The sequence below is a fragment of the Triticum aestivum genome, chromosome 7B (genome assembly GCF_018294505.1).
Source record: "Triticum aestivum cultivar Chinese Spring chromosome 7B, IWGSC CS RefSeq v2.1, whole genome shotgun sequence".
Classification (NCBI taxonomy): Eukaryota; Viridiplantae; Streptophyta; class Magnoliopsida; order Poales; family Poaceae; genus Triticum; species Triticum aestivum.
In genome coordinates, this window is record NC_057813.1 from 94,762,173 (window position 1) to 94,781,998 (window position 19,826).

The window sequence follows — 19,826 nt, forward strand, 5'->3', positions numbered from 1 at the left end:
CACTCGGGGATTTTTGTGCAGACTGACATGTAGGTCCCACAAGTCATAACGCTCGGTCAAATAGAAGGCGTTGACTTAATGGGAGACATGGGCCCTGTCAGAGGTTCGAGTTAGATTCTAACCCTGAACTAACTCTAATCAAAGTGGTGTTTGGATGGCAGGGTTAGATTGACAACAAATGTATCCAAACAGGGCCATGGGTTGAAACGTGCCTATAACGGCACTTTGTAGAGTAGTCGTTTCTTGGTAGGGCTAGTTGGTAAGAGCATGTACAATGGTTGATAAGGTAGTCTTATCTTAAGCCTGCCACACATGCAAGTGGTAGTAATTTCTAGGCATTTTAGTGGTTTCTTGCATTATTAGGGGTTTCTTGTAAGGAACAATGTACGTACTACTAGCGACAAAAGGCGATTCTAGGTTGTGTTGTACTCCAACGGGTACTACTAGTGGTCGCGGGAGTGTATACCTCGTTTTGTGGGTTCGATCCTAGCCGAACGCACGACGACCTTTAAAAAAATAGTACTACTACACTTTGCTGCGAGCCAATATTTTACACGGGTAGTTTGGGTTTTGAAGTCAAACGGATGTGCGGCCCCACAATCTGGGTGCACTGGATAGCCTAGCCACATGAACGGGTTTTCCTTCCCAGCATCCCGTGGCTCGCGTGCTCGCCCTAGCCGCACCTCGCTTGCAGCTTCCTCATCACTCATCAACTAGTAGCATATTTAAAGTAGCGCTTCCCAATTAAGCCCGAGGAGCCAGAAAAGCCTGGCGGGGCATTGGGAACTGTGCAATATGGCTCTGTACGTAAAGTGCTCTACTACTACAGTACTGTCTAGCTTGTGGCGTTGCACGCATGGACTTCACTCCATTGTCGGCTCTACTATAAAAGAAATTCCTCTTGACGTGTTTTTTTTGAAACGGAGCCAAAAGCTTTGCTTTATCTCATTCATAAAGAAGGAACTACTAATAAAGTTCGACGAGATCCATTACACCTCCACAAATGGAAGCGAAAAGCCTAGTCTCACTGTATCAAATAACTCCAATGTTCTGCCACCGCAATAACCATCACTGATAAACAGGCTGCTAGTGTGTGCGTGAGAGGAGCGGCTGAGTAGGCCAGCTACATGAGAGGAGCAGCTGAATAGAGCACCGAGAGTACCCACTAGGCCACTACACAGGTGTACTTTCCCTGCATTGATAGTATAGCGATGGTTCTAGAGAATAGTAGTACCCTCCACTTCCAACTATAGCTCCTTGGCCCTGAGATTCAAGAGTTCAAAATTGTTGCACTATACTAGACTAGACTAGAAGTACAGTACATCGCACTACTAGTTTAGAAAAAGTAGTACTAGTACTGCTACAGTAGGAGTACGTACTCCTCCGTCACGTAATGTAAGATGTTTTTTGACACTAGTTGGTGTGTACAAATGGCAAAAACATACCCAAAATTTCTTAATCCACGCCAAAAACTACTACCTAGTGCCAAAATTTTCTTACTAGTGCTATTATTTACAGTATAATGCAATCCCATAACATTCCATAATGCTAGTACTAGTAGTAAATAATATCCTCACCCCTTCGCCGAGGAACGATCTACAGTTGGAAGGGACGAGGCCCTGCGGTTACTACGCTCTTATCTCCTCCTTGTCAGTTCCCCTCCCCCCGAAGAGAAGGAAGTTCGTCGCTACTCCCATGGATTCGCCAGGCGGTTCTCCTCCTCGTCAGGGCTGGGAGACCTTGGACGACGATCCTCTGGGAGAAATCGCACGCCACTCCGACGTCCTCACCGCCGCAAGACTCGGTGCTTCCTGCACCAACTTTTTCAAGATGCTGCTTAAACAGGCTTGGGAAAAGGCCATGCTTGTTGGTCTTCCATGCGTCCTCGAGGAGAAGGTTCTTCTATGGGACAATACTTCGAACAGTCCACCGCTCCCTGGCCATGGTTGCACGTTGACTCTGCTAGAGTTACCGACGTTGAGAGGTAGTCGGATTTTGTCCGATGAGCAGGTCAGTAATGGAGTTTGATCATGTAGTACTTTGTTATTCCATTTCATCCCGTAATTTCTCCGCTGTCCACCGTCTTATATATAGGTCTGGGTCGGTGCCAACAAAGATTGGCTTGCATACCTCTGTCTGGATACCACCATCATTTTGCACAACATCCACAGCAATGCAGCCGTTCCGGTAGACCCCTTCTCCACCATTGGGATCGGCCTTCCAGACTGGCTGGGCTTGAATACGTATGATGATGCCTACATGAGATTGAAGAAGATAGAAATTGCGGACCCGCCGACAAAGCGACGCGGCTACGATGATTACTATCTCATCACGGTGTACGACATAAGGATTGCCATCAATGCAAGAGGCAGTAGCGGCACAGGCTGGCGCATGTTGGCGGCGGAAGATTTGTACCCCTACACGTTCGAAGACGCCGTGCGCCATCTAGGCCGCATCTTCGCGGTGACAAGCCAGGGGACTTGTTTCATCTGGTTGCCATCCTACGGTACGGGAAATTACAAACGGAATGCACAAACCATCATTTGCATCCCTAATGGTACTCCATTATTTTGCAGGGACCAGTCATCCCCCAATCAAAATAAGATCGCCGATCCTGGATGTGCATTTGCACCCGCAATTCGGTCTAACCTGGAACCTTGTAGCTGACTTTGGCATATTGGGATCAACTATCTTAGCAGTCGTTACCCATGGTACCACTAATGTGCAACATGGTCACACAATTTACCACGATCGGACCGTCACCATCTACCCAGGTATTCCATTTTTAACCCTCTCGCCTTCTCTTTCATTGTTGTACTAGTAGTATACTTAGTAGTATTAGTAGGAGTACTTTTACCTTGGAGGAAGCGTATAGCTAGCTAGGCCCTTGAAGACTTGAACCCACTAGCTGCCACCATTTTTGTTTTTCCATGTCTTACTATCTCATCCATGTAGCCAAGAGTGGCTATATATAATAAGCCAGTTATTTTACTTCCTCTATACCGGAGTAGTACTATTTGCTGCATAGTATTACCGACCGCCATATTTGAGCACAACATTATTATGCATGGACCTTGACTATGTACGTCACCATGTGTCCAGATCTGGGATGCCGCGTGTACTAGATGAACGGCGCCGAGTTCGACCCCCATGATGCTACGTGGGTGCCGAGGAACACTCTTGGAGAGTACTCGCTTTTCATCGGGGACAGCTACCCCATTGTGAAGCGGATGCCACCTTTCGTGCACAACATGGAAGGACTACCGTTCATGAAGCATGGTTATGTATTCAGTGTGCACCGCCGGATGAACGACATGCTGGGACACGCTATCCCTGATTTATGCCGCTTCAGCTTGGATGAGTCTCCATCGTGTGGAACCAGACTAGAAAGTTGCGACAATGATTCCCATTGCCCACCGCTATGGATCGTGCCATCCATGAAGAACACCTGGGACTGGAACCTGGAGCAGGACATGTAGCCCATCTATAACGTGTAAGTGGAGTACGGTAATTATGAACGGTAGCGCTGTGAATATATGTAGACTAGTCGTGCACAAATTTTTCACATGAATTGGAGATGAACTTGTGTGGCATACTGGCGTTTGTCCTTTAGAACTTATTACTAGTAAATGTGTTATGTGTACGTGTAACTTGTGTGGTTGTTGCACGGGCTCCAACACACTCTTTGAGAAAAAAAGTGGCACAACTTTGGATATACGTGACGTGGCGGCATCATACAGTAGCATCGTTCGCTATAGTTGCAGTACACTCCTACTAGGATGAAAACTCCTATAAAACCTTGCGCTTGGCTCTTTGCCTCTTCGGGAGGTTCAACAGTTCGTACTCGTGTGAACCTTGCACTTGGCTCTTCGCCTCTTCGTAAGGTCCAACAATGATGATACTACAGTACAATATGCTTCTACCAATCTGACACCGATTGAACTGCTCCACATCCACCGCGAGGGCGAGGGAGAGGGCAATGTAGTCACAACCCTCTCCTCGTCCTGCGAACCACCGCGCGCGTGGGCGAGGGAGAGGCGTAGTAAGCAAGCTTCTCCTTGTTCGACGAGTTGACGGGACACATCAAAGCAGTACTAGTACTAGTAGTCCATACTGCATCGTTTTCGATTAATATGGCTTAATTTGAAATGAGAAAAAATACAGTGGCGGTCAACGTATGTAACAATACGCTCTTTACGGTCACTATATATTGTTTTGCGGTGATTATACGATCACTAGCTGATCGTAGAGCACTGTATTGCACCCTACTGGCCGGCCACATAGTCGACGTGGCACTTTGTTGACTAGTTAAATTGTCACCTGGTTTTTGGGTCCCACCTGTTAGTTGGCAGAGCAAAGAAATCAGTTAAACAAAACTTTACGCAGGCGCGACATGAGTCCAACCCTTGCGCGTGAACCGCCCTGGCTGTGTATGTGAGTGCATGCACGTGTACTCCCTCAATCTTCCAACAAAGAGTGTACATCGGCTATAAAACAAAGAGTGTAGTACATGATGTACATCTACACTTCCAATGCATTTAGCCTTTAATCTAAATCGATATTGATTGACTAATGCACCAACTCGTGCTGTAGGTATAGGCTACATGTCTATCCTTAATTACAGCATGCAACGGCCTTCATTTAATCTTCTTCTCTCAATGATCGCATGCACACATAAGTGTGCTACTTTTGGGCGTTAATTATGCCCTGGTCAATGTGTAAATCTCTAAATGTACAGTCTTTCACGGACGTAGGGAGTAGGTTGAGCACTTGAGCATGAGCGTGTGTGTTGCGTCGTGTGCTGTGTGCCGCATGGGTGCATGAGTGTTGCGTGCGTCCATGTGTACGTGTGAGTGTTGCATGTTGCGTGCATGCATGCATGCATGGGGCTTACTCCCTCCCATTGACATGTTCATATTTCAAGCTTCCTCTATTCCTTCCATATGGTGATACTCCCTCTGTTCCCAAATACGGAGTAAAAGCCTCCCTCCATTCCCAAATACGGAGTATTTGTCTTTCTACAGATTTCAACAAGTGACTAGGTATGGAGCAAAATGAGTGAAGTGAGCATAGAAGCATAGGGATACTGTAGAAAGAAAGTCCTCGCGATCCATTATTCCCCATCTCGGTCAGAGAGAACTATTCAACTAGTCTTCGCAGTGAAGTGACAATACACGCTGCAGCAGATGGGACACGTAATTAATAAGCTGAACCAGCATGTTGGTGTTACTAAATCAGCCTTACCCAGTACTGCCATCATGTTTGCCAGTAGAGCACGCTTCCGCAAATACGCCTACGCACCTCTGTCCTCCATTAGCTGACATATGGGCCCTCTTGTGGTAGACCCACATGTCATCGGTGTAACTATTTACACTCCAAAGGACGGTATATCCTGGTAGTAGTACTACTAGAATTGAGATTTAATGCACTTTCTTCCCCGTCTTCCACTCTTCTTCCTCCTCTCTTCTTCTTCCTCCTCTCTTCCCCATCGTCGGCCGCACACCATTTACCCCCGCCCACTGCTCGCCCGCCCGCGCCATCTTCCTTGGTAGCTCGCGCGTACCATATCCCCCCGCTCACTGCTCGGCCACACAAGGAGAAGCTTCTTCGCTCGCCCGCCCAAATCCACTTCCCTGCTGGCTCGCAGGCACCGAAAACCCCAATGGCAGAACCGACTGACACGCAGAGCCGCGATTGGAATTCCCTCCCTGATGTTCTCTTGGAGCAGATCTGTAATCGTATGGACCTACTCAGCACCGTCCGTCTGGCCGCATGCTCGGTGTCTTTGTACCGTCTACTCGTCTGCAACCAGCCGGCTCTTTTCAAGACACCCTGCTTGCTGATGCCCGATCCTCGCAGGAGGCCCAGACACCGACTTGACAATCATACGGAGGTTGTCGTGGTGCCCCTCGACATGCTTCCACTACCCGTCCACCTGTCCTTCATGCGCGACCACTACTGGGCGGGCATGAAGGCCAACTGGATCGTCCTCATCCACCACTCCGGTAGTCCGCGGCGTCTCGTGGATATCTACACCGAGCGAGAGATCACCCTTCCATCATTGGATACCACCGCCATCGAGCCTCGCGGCCTGCCGGACACTCATGCCTACTATGAACGAGACGCGTCAAGCTTTTGGCTCGACCTCTGTTTGCAGAAAGTTGTAATCTGCAAAGTGCCCACACCATCGGAAGACTACATGGATTACAAGCTCATTGCCTTGTTCAACATGGGATTGGTCTATCTGGAATCCGGCCGCCATACATGGTTATGGCTCATCATCAATCCTGTTGAGGCAACATTTCTGTCTGATGCTATAGTGCACGATGGCATCGTTTACGCGGTCGACGCGCAGATTGGCTGCCTATACTAGTGGAATCTATTGTTGTGTAATTGTTCTATCTCATCTCATCTTTACCTTATGAATACGACTACCTATTAATTTGTTACAAATTTAGGATACATAGCATTTCTATAACCACATCATTGCTATATGTTGCTCTCATTTCCTTGATTTTTTTGACCACACATGTTATTGTTAGAGTTGATATGAGAACAATTGGCATCTAATGATTGTTAGAATACATATTAGGAGCATAACATCATGATTGCTATATGTTACTCTCATTTACAAGATTTTTATAACAACGTATGTTATTGCTTAGAGTTGATATGAGAACAGTATTAGTAAGTGCTATGGTAGAATATGAGTAGGCGCTGTCATAGCTGTTTTCCTCTCATTGTTACATGATGTTTGAACCATGACATATTGCTAGAATATGAAAGCCATTGGCTTATTTTTTTTAACTTGGGGTATGATTATGACCACGGCATTGCAATTCTCTGTCTATGATACGTGTCATTGTTATAATAATCTTAATTCCACACATACTTTGAACATGATTATTTATTTTTGTCCTTTTGGTCTCCAATTTGAATTGTTGCAGCAGACGCAAATGTGCTGGCCTTCATGATTCCAGGACCTGGAATCATACCAGCCGATGGGTGGTGGTTTATCGCTCGTTCAGTTGACGGCGGTCATTTGATGCTCATTCGCACGTACCAAATTGACCAAACCATTACATCAAACCACATGCAGTACAATGCATGGGGCGTTCGTGACATTGATGGCTATGGCTGCTTCGTGTTCGAGAAAGATCCCAGGTCCGTTGGGCTAGGCGTATTCAACTGGAGGCGGGTTTACAGCCTCGACAACCACTCCTCGTTCCTCGGGCTCAATTATCCGATCATCCGACCAATCATTGATCATATCACCGGCAATGATTATCGTGCTATGGAACTTCCATTCGTGAGGGGGGACTGTGTGTACACATCATACCATGGGTTTCATGAATCACCATATCCAGAGATTCGTCGGCACAACTTGTTGCCAGATAATCTTCAGTGTGTGAAAGGCATCAAGCTTCCATGCGATGGATGGCTTTTGCAAACCCGACATGCGGCGATGTGGTTCATGCCAACAGCAAATATGCACAACTTGATTCATGCTGATATCTAGACTGAGCCATTTATTCTGCTGCTGTAGCACGATCCTCTTTTGTTGGATATTATGTACTGTTGTTAGTTTGAAGCACTCATCTGGTTTGAAGGATAGTAGATACCTTCCTGGGATCAAGTGCATCCTAACTCACCTGCGTAGGATGTACTAATAATGATGATGGAGATGCTGTGCAAAAGCCATATATATATCAGTTAGGCTTCAAGTGTGTACTTGTTAGTTAAACCTATGTGTAAATTGTGACACTAAATACGACTAGTAAGCAATACAGTAGCAGTACTAGTATACGTCGGTCAAATTATTCATCATGTCCACACATTGAATTGACGTGACAACATGCTGCGCGTGAGGTGACACAAGAATCCCGACAACGTGTTCGGGTATTCTGGACTTCAGATTTGGAGTACCACTTATCTGTCGAAATCTTTCATCATTCACTTTAAACAGTCGATTGATCATACATTGAGTACCATATAACTGGAATTACCGATGCAAGTCAAAGAAGGATTGGCCGGTGCTGCCGGCTGGCGTCAAGTTCAATCCCACGGATCAGGAGCTGATCGAGCACCTTGAGGCCAAAGTGAGTGTTGGCAGCGCGATATTTCAGTCTCTCATCGACTTGTTCATACCAACCATCAACAGCGAGCACGACATATGCTACACCCAACCTGGGAAACTTCCAGGTAAGACACCGATCGGCCGTCTACTTGCACAAACATATTCCTTTGTTTATAGCTCTATTTTTCTTTTTAGACGCAGACCTGGTGAAGCAATTACAATTTGACAGTTAATAAAAAGTGAAACAAGTGACTGCAACATGCCAAAGATGTTATGAAAATGCCAACTACGTACACTAAAACCTGTATTCCACAATACTGCAGGTATCACACTGAGTGGCCTAAGGAAGCATTTCTTCCAGTGCAATTCCAGGGCGTTCAAAAGGGGCACGTGGACGCGTCGCAAGATACAGTCGGAGTGCGGCATGCACGCGATGTGGCATAAGACCGGCAATACCTTGCCGGTGATGGTCAACGGCCGGCAGATGGGCAACAAAAAAGGTTCTGGTGCTGCACACCAACAAGAACTTCGACCAGCAGAGGACCAACTGGGTGATGCACCAGTACCACCTCGGGCACTTGGAGCAAGAGAAGGAGCGGGAGCTGGTCCTCTGCAAGATTTTCTACCAGACGAACACTAGGGCCAGGAGTAAAAAGATTATAAGTTTGTTTGGTATTGGTAGTTGTACTACCTTGTCGTCCGCAAGTTGGTATTGTTGTTAACAATCTTTTGGTATGAACTTGCATTTGCTTCCAACCATCATGCCGAGGGTCGACATGGATATAAAGCTGAATCATTTGTTTCGAAACGAATTTTCAGGCACCTAATTTTTATTTGATGGGTAGCATAAGCACCTGCCGTTCGAATTCCCAGTTCTCCAATTTTTTCGAAACAAGTGCATGCACTTATTATCAGGATGAAAAAACAATATCCCTGCAGCATCCCAGTTATCAGTCTGTACTTGCTGAATTCTCTCGTTTATTGAGCACGTATATTGTTTTTTCAGGTCGAGCAAGTTTCAACTGGGCTGTAGACTGACCAGGGTTGCTTTTGTTTTTAACAGGCCCAACCCATGACGACAACGGGGCACAAAGATCCAGCAGGTATCTACTGGCCTCTGGCCTGCCAGCGTTAGTTATATTTTGTCTTACAACATCCGCAGGTAGTGTTTTTTACTGAATCAAACACACAGCCCAGTTCTATTTTCCTCTTGAAACGCATGTCCTACATCCGTTTTCTAATCTCTACCTATAGTTTTACTAGTTCATATACACGTATCATTATATTGAAAACACATAAAATTCCCTTTTCATATTTACATCCTTATTTTTGTTGTTTTTTCCCACCCAGCGTGATTTTTTTTACTACCGGTTTTCCCTTAAACCAACTCAATTGTCCCACGTCTTATTTGCTTACAAAAACAAAATGATTTTTTTGGCAAATCAATAAGTTCTTAAAAAATGTTTATCATTTTGGGATTACAACAGTTCAGACTCCACCGAAATATGCAAAATAAGGTTGAACTTTTTGACCGTAGTCCTGGGCAGAAAATGGGTTGTAATAAATTACTTAAGAATTAGCAAATTGTAGGACCTTGAAGTATGTCTAGAGGGGGGGGGGTGATTAGACTACTTGACCAATTAAAAACTTAACCTTTTCCCAATTTTAGAGTTTGGCAGATTTTAGCTATATTTGGACAAGTCAAGCAATCATCACACAATTCAAGCAAGCATACAAAGAGTATATGGCAGCGGAAATTAAAGCATTCAACTTGCAAGAAAGTAAGGGGAAGGTTGGGAGAATTCAAACGCAGTTGGAGACACAGATGTTTTTGTCGTGGTTCCGATAGGTGGTGCTATCGTACATCCACGTTGATGGAGACTTCAACCCACGAAGGGTAACGGCTGCGCGAGTCCACGGAGGGCTCCACCCAAGAAGGGTCCACGAAGAAGCAACCTTGTCTATCCCACCATGGCCGTCGCCCACGAAGGACTTGCCTCACTAGCGGTAGATCTTCACGAAGTAGGCGATCTCCTTGCCCTTACAAACTCCTTGGTTCAACTACACAATCTTGTCGGAGGCTCCCAAGTGACACCTAGCCAATCTAGCAGACACCACTCTCCAAGAAGTAACAAATGGTGCGTTGATGATGAACTCCTTGCTCTTGTGCTTCAAATGATAGTCTCCCCAACACTCAACTCTCTCTCATAGGATTTGGATCTGGTGGAAAGAAGATTTGAGTGGAAAGCAACTTGGGGAAGGCTAGAGATCAAGATTCATATGGTAGGAATGGAATATCTTGGCCTCAACACATGAGTAGGTAGTTCTCTCTCAGAACTGGTAAGTTGGAAGTGTAGGTTTGTTCTGATGGCTCTCTCCACGAATGAAGAGGAGGTGGAGGGGTATATATAGCCTCCACACAAAATCTAAACGTTACACACAATTTACCAATCTCGGTGGGACCGAATCAACAAACTCGGTCGGACCGATTCAGTAAACCTAGTGACCGTTAGGATTTTCGGTGGGACTGACATGCAACTCGGTAGGACCGATATGGTTAGGGTTAGGGCATAACGTAATCTCAATGAGACCGATTACACAAACTCGGTGAGACCGATTTTGGTAATTAGCTAACCAGAGAGTTGGTCACGTAAACTCGGTGGGACCGATCCGCTCTTTTCGGTGAGACCGAAATGTTACGAAAGGGAAACAGAGAGTTTACATTGCAATCTCGGTGGGACTGATCGCTCACTTCGGTTAGACCGAAACGTTACAAAGGGAAACAGAGAGATTACAATCCCATCTCGGTGAGACCGAGATCCCTATCGGTGAGACTGATTTGCCTAGGGTTTGTGGCAGTGGCTATGACATCTGAACTCGGTGGCGCCGGATAGAAAGAATCGGTGTGACCGATTTTGACTTTAGGTTTAGGTCATATGTGGATGTGGGAAAGTAGTTGAGGGTTTTTGGAGCATATCACTAAGCACTTGAAGCATGAGGCTCATTAAGCAACACCTCATCCTCCTTGATAGTATTGGCTTTTCCTATAGACTCAATGTGATCTTGGATCACTAAAATGTAAAATGAAGAGTCTTGAGCTTTTGAGCTTGAGCCAATCCTTTGTCCTTGATATTTTGAGGGATCCACTTTCATCATCCATGCCATGCCATTCGTTGAGCTTTCCCTAAATAATTGTCTTGGAATAGCATTAGCTCAATGAGCTATATGTTGTTATGAATTACCAAAACGACCTAGGGATAGTTGCACTTTCATTCTCCCCCTTTTTGGTAATTGATGACAACATATAGATCAAAGCTTCGACAAATGATAATAAGATTGAAAAGCATCATTGCTTTGAGAAGTATGTGATAAGCAAGAGCTCCCCCTAAATTTGTGCATAGTTTAAAATTTGCTTGGACTGCAAATGCACAAGGAATTAGGCTCATGGGTTACTCTTCCATGTCACATACATCTTGGTGGAGCGCTCAAAATAATAAAGATTGAATACATGCACTCATCACCAAGCAAAGTGAATGATCATAAGGATAAGTAAGATAATATCATCAAACATGCATAAGTGTAGCTTATGATCAAACACATGATCATCAATGTCTCACAGGTAATTGCATAGTATCTCAAGCAATCAAAAAGCAAACAAAGTTCAACCAAGAAGACAAGAGAGAACAAAAGCAACACACTCTCTCTCTCTCGAAGCCTATGATCTATACATTTTTCTCCCCCTTTGGCAACAAGTTACCAAAAAGTTCATAGAAAATGCATAGTGCTAGATCGACTCTCAGGCTTGGTCTTCAAGTGGTGGTGTTGTCCGGATAACTCCAAGAATGAAGGCTTCAGTTGATGTAGATGGAGCTGGAGGAGTTGATGCTGGAGCTGGTTGCACTGGAGCTGTAGGAGCTGTAGCTGGTGCTGATGATGTGGCTCTTGTGTCTGTCACAAGCATTGCAGCTAACCTCTGAGCTCTAGGCACTCTGGAAAATGCATCTATGGTTGTCTTGCCCTTCCTCTCCTGCATGTCATCCTGAAGCTGTTCCACAACTGACTGAATCTCAGTTACTTTGACATCAAGATCATAGAATTTTTGTTCCATGATTCTTTCCAGGCTCTCCTGGTTTTGAGTTAGGGTGGCCATCCCCTTCTCAATCCTCAGTGTTGATGCTATCAAGTAACCAAGCTGCTCCTGTTTGTTCTTCAAGAAATACTCAGATGCCTCCTCTTGAGTTGGCATCTTGGCAGCCTTCTCTTTCCTTGCTTTCTCCTTCTTCTCTTGAGCTTGCACTGATGATGGTTCATTCTCATTCATGAAAACTTGATTGTCCTCAAAGTCTGGATAGGGAGCAAAATGTTCCTTATCCAACAGATATTTTCCTGTGCCCATCTTTGAGTTAATCAACTCCTGAATCTGTGGGGCATATCCACAACTTCTCTTTTGATCTGCTGCATTCCTCTTGATAGTTTCAACCATAAGGCTCATGACGTTGAATTTCTGTGGCACATCAAATATGTGTAGCAAGTTAATTGCATGCCCTCTGATCATGTTGTGGTCACCTGACTTGGGAAAAAGAGTGTGCCTTAAGATCCAGTTGATCGTAGGCAGCCCTGACAGAAGAAAATGGACTGACCCAAACGAGAAAGTCTCAAGAGCTTTGTCTGGGATCTCCTTGTACATATGTGCCATAGTATTGTGTCCCATCTTCTTCTTGGCATATACATCCAAGTCATCTTCACTCTCCTTTGGGGCATTGATCAGACTTGCCCATTCCTCTATGGTTGACTGGTATCTTGTTCCTTCAGACATCCAAACTATCCTCCCATCTGGATAGAAGTGTGTTGTGGAGTAGAATTGCATAATGAGTTCATCATTCCAGTTGGTGAGCTTCTGCCCAACAAAATCTACAACTCCACAAGCAACAAAACTGTCTTGTACTTCAGGATACTGTTCCTCATTTTCCTTCATGTAGGTCCAGTCGACCCACCTCATATCACACACTATGGGCTTCTTGTCCAACAAGATTGTATCATAGAAGTCCTGCTGCTCCTTGGTGTGGAACCTGTAATCTACAACAGTCCTTCTCCTGGTGGCATATGGATCTGACAATCTCCATAGCCTCAACCCTGAGTCTCTCCTGATGTTCATGTCCTCAGCCACAGGATGGGCATCATTGTGGTTTGGGATCTTGGGTTTGAGCTTCCTTAGGACCTGCCCTTCTTCATCTTCCTCAGCAGCAACATCAGGCATTGGGGCCTTATTCTTCTCAGTTGCTGGTATACTCCTGGTATTCCTCTTAGGTTCAATCTTGGGCTTGGGAGCAGCTTTGGGTGCTTCTTTGGGCTTTGATGTTGCAGCCCCTGACTTTATAGCATCACCCATAAGCTTCTGTGCCTTGGGTGCTGGTTCAGCAACCTCTTCTTCCTCTTCCATCATGGATGGTTGACCAACAACTCTGGCCATGGTCTTCTTGAACCTTTCCTTCCTTTTCTTTCCTTCTGCAGCTGGATCTTTGGGATCAGGCTTTTCAGGTACTTGAGTTGATCCTCTGGCTTTGGACATTGGCTGTCTTCCTACTGGCCTTTTGATCTTCATGCCTGGCTTTACTGAAGTTGAGCTGTGCACCTTCTTGAGCACCACCTTCTTGGAAGTAGCCTCATCTTCAACAGCCACATAATCCTCATCCTTAGAGTCTGAGGTTCTCTTCCTTCTTGCTCTTGTGGCTGCTTTGGGCAAATTGCTTGGAGTGATTCTGCTCCCATCATCTGAGCTGCTAGAGGGACTAGTGCCCTCACTCATGTGAATCTGCTCTGCTGACTTGTTCTGACTATCACTTTGGTCTGACATGCTGCAAATCACTGACTGCTGACCCTGTGAATAGTTATAGATGAGATAGAATGGATGAGCATCACAAAATGCAGAGATTTTTGCAAAAGAATGATTCAAAAAACTTAGTTTTAGTTTCCACAGAAAGCATTTCGGATCTACCGATTTTCAAACTCGGTGATACCGAAGCAGTTTTGGAACCAAAACGAGTGAACTCGGTCAGACCGAGTCACAATTTGGTGGCACCGAGACTGCTAGGGTTTCACAAAGTTCTAAAATCGGTCACACCGATTTGTAATTCTCGGTCAGACCGAGACTTACTAGTGCAATGGCGTTAGCCAAATCGGTGAGACCGAGTTTTTCAACTCGGTGGGTCCGAGATGATTTCGGCGGAAACCTAACCCTAAATTTTCGAATCACATCTATTCTAAGGATCGCATTGACTGGATAGGAGTGTTTCAATCGTGGCAAGATGCATTACGAACACAATGTGTTGAGAATTAGACGAGGATAGCACTGTGATCGAGTTCATACCCTAGTTCGGCGGTGAACTTGCTACGGCGGCAACGGCGGAGAAGAAATCCGTTGACGGCGGCGGAGACCAGCGACAGGAGGCGGCTGGCGACGAAGTCGACGATCCGTAGAGCTGGTAGGCAGAGCGAGCTATGCACGGGCGAAGGGTTTCGGAGAAAGTTTTCCAAAACTTGCCCGTGAATATATATAGCCCGACACTGTCGGTGTGACCGAGTGGAACAACTCGGTGGCACCGAGATGCATAACTGTATACAGTTACAGCAACTCGGTGTGACCGAAAAGTTCAAATCGGTTGCACCGAGATTGAAAACCTTGATCGACTTAGTGATCTCGGTAGGACTGAAATGCAGGAATCGGTCAGACCGAAAATCACAAAGAAGTTTTGGAAGTTTAAGTCTATGACGAATCGGGGACTCCGAGTGCTCCTCACACAGAGTGGTTCGAATCTGACTTGATCAAATTTTGTGATGTAGCATGAATAGAGTTTGAGACGAGAAAAGCATAGATAGCTAGAGAAGGTTCTTAGGCATTCTTGTCCATCCACTTGGCCAAAGAAAAAGAAACCAATCAATCAAAACAACAAGTGGATGTCCTCGAATGAGTAAAATATGCAACCAACATGCTCACACAATAAAATGACAAATGAAATATGTGGCAAAGCATGCACAACCAATTCTAGCATCTATCAAACAATTGGCGATGACTAGGTCATCTATATATGAGTATATTGACTTAGGAGTCAAATGAGAACATTTGATCATAGGTCATACTCATCGTTTAAGCTCAAGTGGGGTTACCACTTTTACATAATGCATTGATGTGTTCACACCATTAGAGTTGCTTTGACTCAATTCTTAGAGTTAAGCTTCCCCTAGATGTGAGATCCCCCCTTAGAGGGATGAACTAACCTTGGGTTTTGTCGATGATGACTTCATGTAGGTGTTGAAGATGTGGATGCTCAATGTTGATGTAGATCTTTTGGAGCAATCCTTTGGAGTGAGTTGCACTTTCAATACCTACACGGGTTAGTCCCACAAGGAACAAACAAGAATATCCATAGACATAGAGTGATGCACACACAAGATAATGTCCATGCAATTATTAGGTTACCTTGTCCCTTGCCTTACCAACATGAGGGTTTGTGACTCCTTGAACTAGTGCAAGATGTGGAAGTTGATTGCACTCGTCCTTGCCATAATGATATGAGTGAAGAGTGTTGACGGAGTCACCCTTAAGAACCCTCTAGTTCTTCTTCTTCGGGATCCACATCATCTTGATGGGAATCCTTGGGGTTGTAGTTGTGCTTGATGAAGTAGAACTTGACGTAGTCTTGGGAACCCACTTGACCAAGGCCTTAGGTGCTTCTTCAAATGCATCAATATCCTCTTGAAGCTTGTTCTTGCCTTGGTTCTTGTGGTCTTGTGGTGGAAGATCATCTTGTGCTTGTGTTCCCTTGAAGGAAGTAGGATCATACTTCTCTTGTTGAGGAACGAACTTCTTCTTGGGGTATTGATCTTCTTCCCACTCAACTCCATTGGCATTGAACTTTCGTTCAAAACCAACACCTTGATTCTTCTGGTGCCTTCCTTGCTTGCGTACAATTTCCTCAAATTGCTTACTCTCGGCAAGGCTCTTGTATACACCTTTCTCTATAATTCCCTTCAATAAGCTATTTTCTTGCTCAAGTGTAACTTGGCTAAGAGAATCATTAGTGGAATCAAGAGAACTACTAGAAGCAGCAATATTGGATTTAGCATTGTTATTGTTACTACTAGATGAAGAATCTTTCTTGTTCTTGTTACTAGACTTGACTTGAGGCATGTAAGTAGATAAGAGTAAACGCTTGGCAATATAACAAGAACTTTTCTTGCGAAGATCATCATTGATTGCCTTTAAGAACTCATGCTCTTGCTCAAGATTGAGCTTTTCAAAGCGTAACTTCTCATGAGCCCTTAAAAGTTCTCGATGATTTTCGAAGATAGTTTCATGAGCTAACTTAAGAGTGTTTAGTTCTTTAGTTAGAAGCTCAATCTTCTCCTTATCATTGTCATTCATTTTATCTTGTTTAGCATGATCAATTGATGTTTCATCATAGTATTCATCACTAGAGTTGTCAATAAGTAAATCATCATCACCTAGCAAGTCATCTTCATCACTATTAAAATCAACATACTCGGGATGAGTTACCTTAGGGCCTTTAGCCATGACGCATCTTCCAATTCCTTCATTTGGTGAGTCAAATATGTCGTAGGAGTTGGTCGACACAAGTGCTAGACCGGCAACACCTTCATCTTGAGTATGTTCAGATTCGGAGTGATAGCTTCTCTCGGAGTGATGTTCAAAGTCGGAACCGGATGCTCATTCACCAACATGAGCTTGATGTCTTCGTTTTGTGTAGCTCCTTGATGACTTGTCCTTCCTTTCTGAATCCTTGCTTCTCCGTGAGGGTCTTCGTTCATAACGATCATCTCTACTCCTCCTCTCTCTTGGCGGTGATTCTTCTCTTCTACTTCTTCTTTTAGGAGAATCTTCTCTTCTTTTGTAGGGTGCCGTACACTCAATTGGACCTTGACTTAGAGCTTCTTTCTTTGCTTCTACTCTTGTAGAATTTGTTGAAATTCTTCACCATTAATCTCAATTCTTCATTGAAGGTTTGTTTCTCACTTGATGATGTGGGGGCTTCACATGAGGCTTTGTAAGCACCACTTGACTTGTTGTGAAGTTCCTCCTTATCCTTGAGTGACATCTCATGAGCAACAGTTCGACCAATGACTTCTGTTGGCTTGAGATTCTTGTAATTGGGCATCATTTGAATCAATGTGCACACGGTATCATATTTTCCATCCAATGCTCTTAGGATCTTCTTGATGATGAATCTACCGGTCATCTCTTCACTCCCTAAGCCGGCAATCTCATTTGTGATAAGAGCAAGCCTAGAGTACATTTCAGCGACACCTTCACCATCCTTCATTTTGAACTTGTCAAGCTGACTTTGGAGCACATCCAACTTGGATTCCTTGACGGAGTCAGTACCTTCATGCATATCAATCAAAGTGCCCCAAATTTCCTTTGCATTCTCAAGACGGCTGATTTTGTTGAATTCTTCGGGGCACAAGCCATTGAAGAGGATATCACAAGCTTGAGCGTTATATTGCAACATCTTCAATTCATCTGGATTAGCTTCACGGTTCGGCTCTCTCCCATCAAAGAATTCACCTTGCAAGCCAATACAAACAATAGCCCAAACGGCGGGGTTATGTCCGAGAATATGCATTTTCATCTTATGCTTCCAACTAGCAAAATTAGTAGCATCAAAGTAATGACCTCTACGGTGATAATTTCCCTTGCTAGACTCCATACTCTCCTAGGTTGTGAAACCAAGGCTATGACCACCAAAAGCTATGGAAATCAAAGCAAATGGAGACCAAAGCTCTGATACCACTTGTAGGACCTTGAAGTATGTCTAGAGGATGGGGTGATTAGACTACTTGACTAATTAAAAACTTGACCTTTTCCCAGTTTTAGAGTTTGGCAGATTTTAGCTATATTTGGACAAGTCAAGCAATCATCACGCAATTCAAGCAAGCATGCAAAGAGTATACGGCAGTGGAAATTAAAGCATTCAACTTGCAAGAAAGTAAGGGGAAGGGTTTGGAGAATTCAAACGCAGTTGGAGACACGGATGTTTTTGTCGTGGTTCCGATAGGTGGTGCTATCGTACATCCACGTTGATGGAGACTTCAACCCACGAAGGGTAACGGCCACGCGAGTCCACGGAGGGCTCCACCCAAGAAGGGTCCACGAAGAAGCAACCTTGTCTATCCCACCTTGGCCGTCGCCCACGAAGGACTTGCCTCACTAGCGATATATCTTCACGAAGTAGGCGATCTCCTTGCCCTTACAAACTCCTTGGTTCAACTCCACAATCTTGTCGGAGGCTCCCAAGTGACACCTACCCAATCTAGGAGACACCACTCTCCAAGAAGTAACAAATGGTGCGTTGATGATGAACTCCTTGCTCTTGTGCTTCAAATGATAGTCTCCCCAACACTCAACTCTCTCTCATAGGATTTGGATCTGGTGGAAAGAAGATTTGAGTGGAAAGCAACTTGGGGAAGGCTAGAGATCAAGATTCATATGGTAGGAATGGAATATCTTGGCCTCAACACATGAGTAGGTAGTTCTCTCTCAGAACTGGTAAGTTGGACGTGTAGGTTTGTTCTGATGGCTCTCTCCCTGAATGAAGAGGAGGTGGAGGGGTATATATAGCCTCCACACAAAATCTAACCGTTACACACAATTTACCAATCTCGGTGGGACCGAATCAACAAACTCGGTCGGACCGATTCAGTAAACCTAGTGACCGTTAGGATTTTCGGTGGGACTGACATGCAACTCGGTAGGACCGATATGGTTAGGGTTAGGGTATAATGTAATCTCGGTGAGACCGATTACACAAACTCGGTGAGACCAATTTTGGTAATTAGCTAACTAGAGAGTTGGTCAGGTAAACTCGATGGGACCGATCGGCTCTTTTCGGTGAGACCAAAGTGTTACGAAAGGGAAACAGAGAGTTTACATTGCAATCTCGGTGGGACCGATCGCTCACTTCGGTTAGACCGAAACGTTACGAAGGGAAACAGAGAGATTACAATCCCATCTCGGTGAGACCGAGATCCCTATCAGTGAGACCGATTTGCCTAGGGTTTGTGGCAGTGGCTATGGCATTTGAACTCGGTGGCGCCGGATAGAAAGAATCGGTGTGACCGATTTTGACTTTAGGTTTAGGTCATATGTGGATGTGGGAAAGTAGTTGAGTGTTTTTGGAGCATATCACTAAGCACTTGAAGCAAGAGGCTCATTAAGCAACGCCTCATCCCTCCTTGATAGTATTGGCTTTTCCTATAGACTCAATGTGATCTTGGATCACTAAAATGTAAAATGAAGAGTCTTGAGCTTTTGAGCTTGAGCCAATCCTTTGTCCTTGATATTTTGAGGGATCCACTTTCATTATCCATGCCATGCCATTCATTGAGCTTTCCTGAAATAATTTTCTTGGAATAGCATTAGCTCAATGAGCTATATGTTGTTATGAATTACCAAAACCACCTAGGGATAGTTGCACTTTCACAAATGGGATGCAAATTATAAAAAATAGAAAATGGGCTTTATGTTGTCTGCCACAGCATTGGAGGCTGACTTGTGGGCCTACTAAGTTCATGCATACACAAGGTTTCTCAAAAAAGAAACTTAATCAATAATCAACTCTACCAGCGTGAGACCATTAGATGTCAATCTAACGGCAATCGTGCTTCTTCAGTCTCTGATCTTCCTGCCCCAGCCGCCCAAACCAGCGCCGTCGGAACCGCCTGCTCCCGCCTC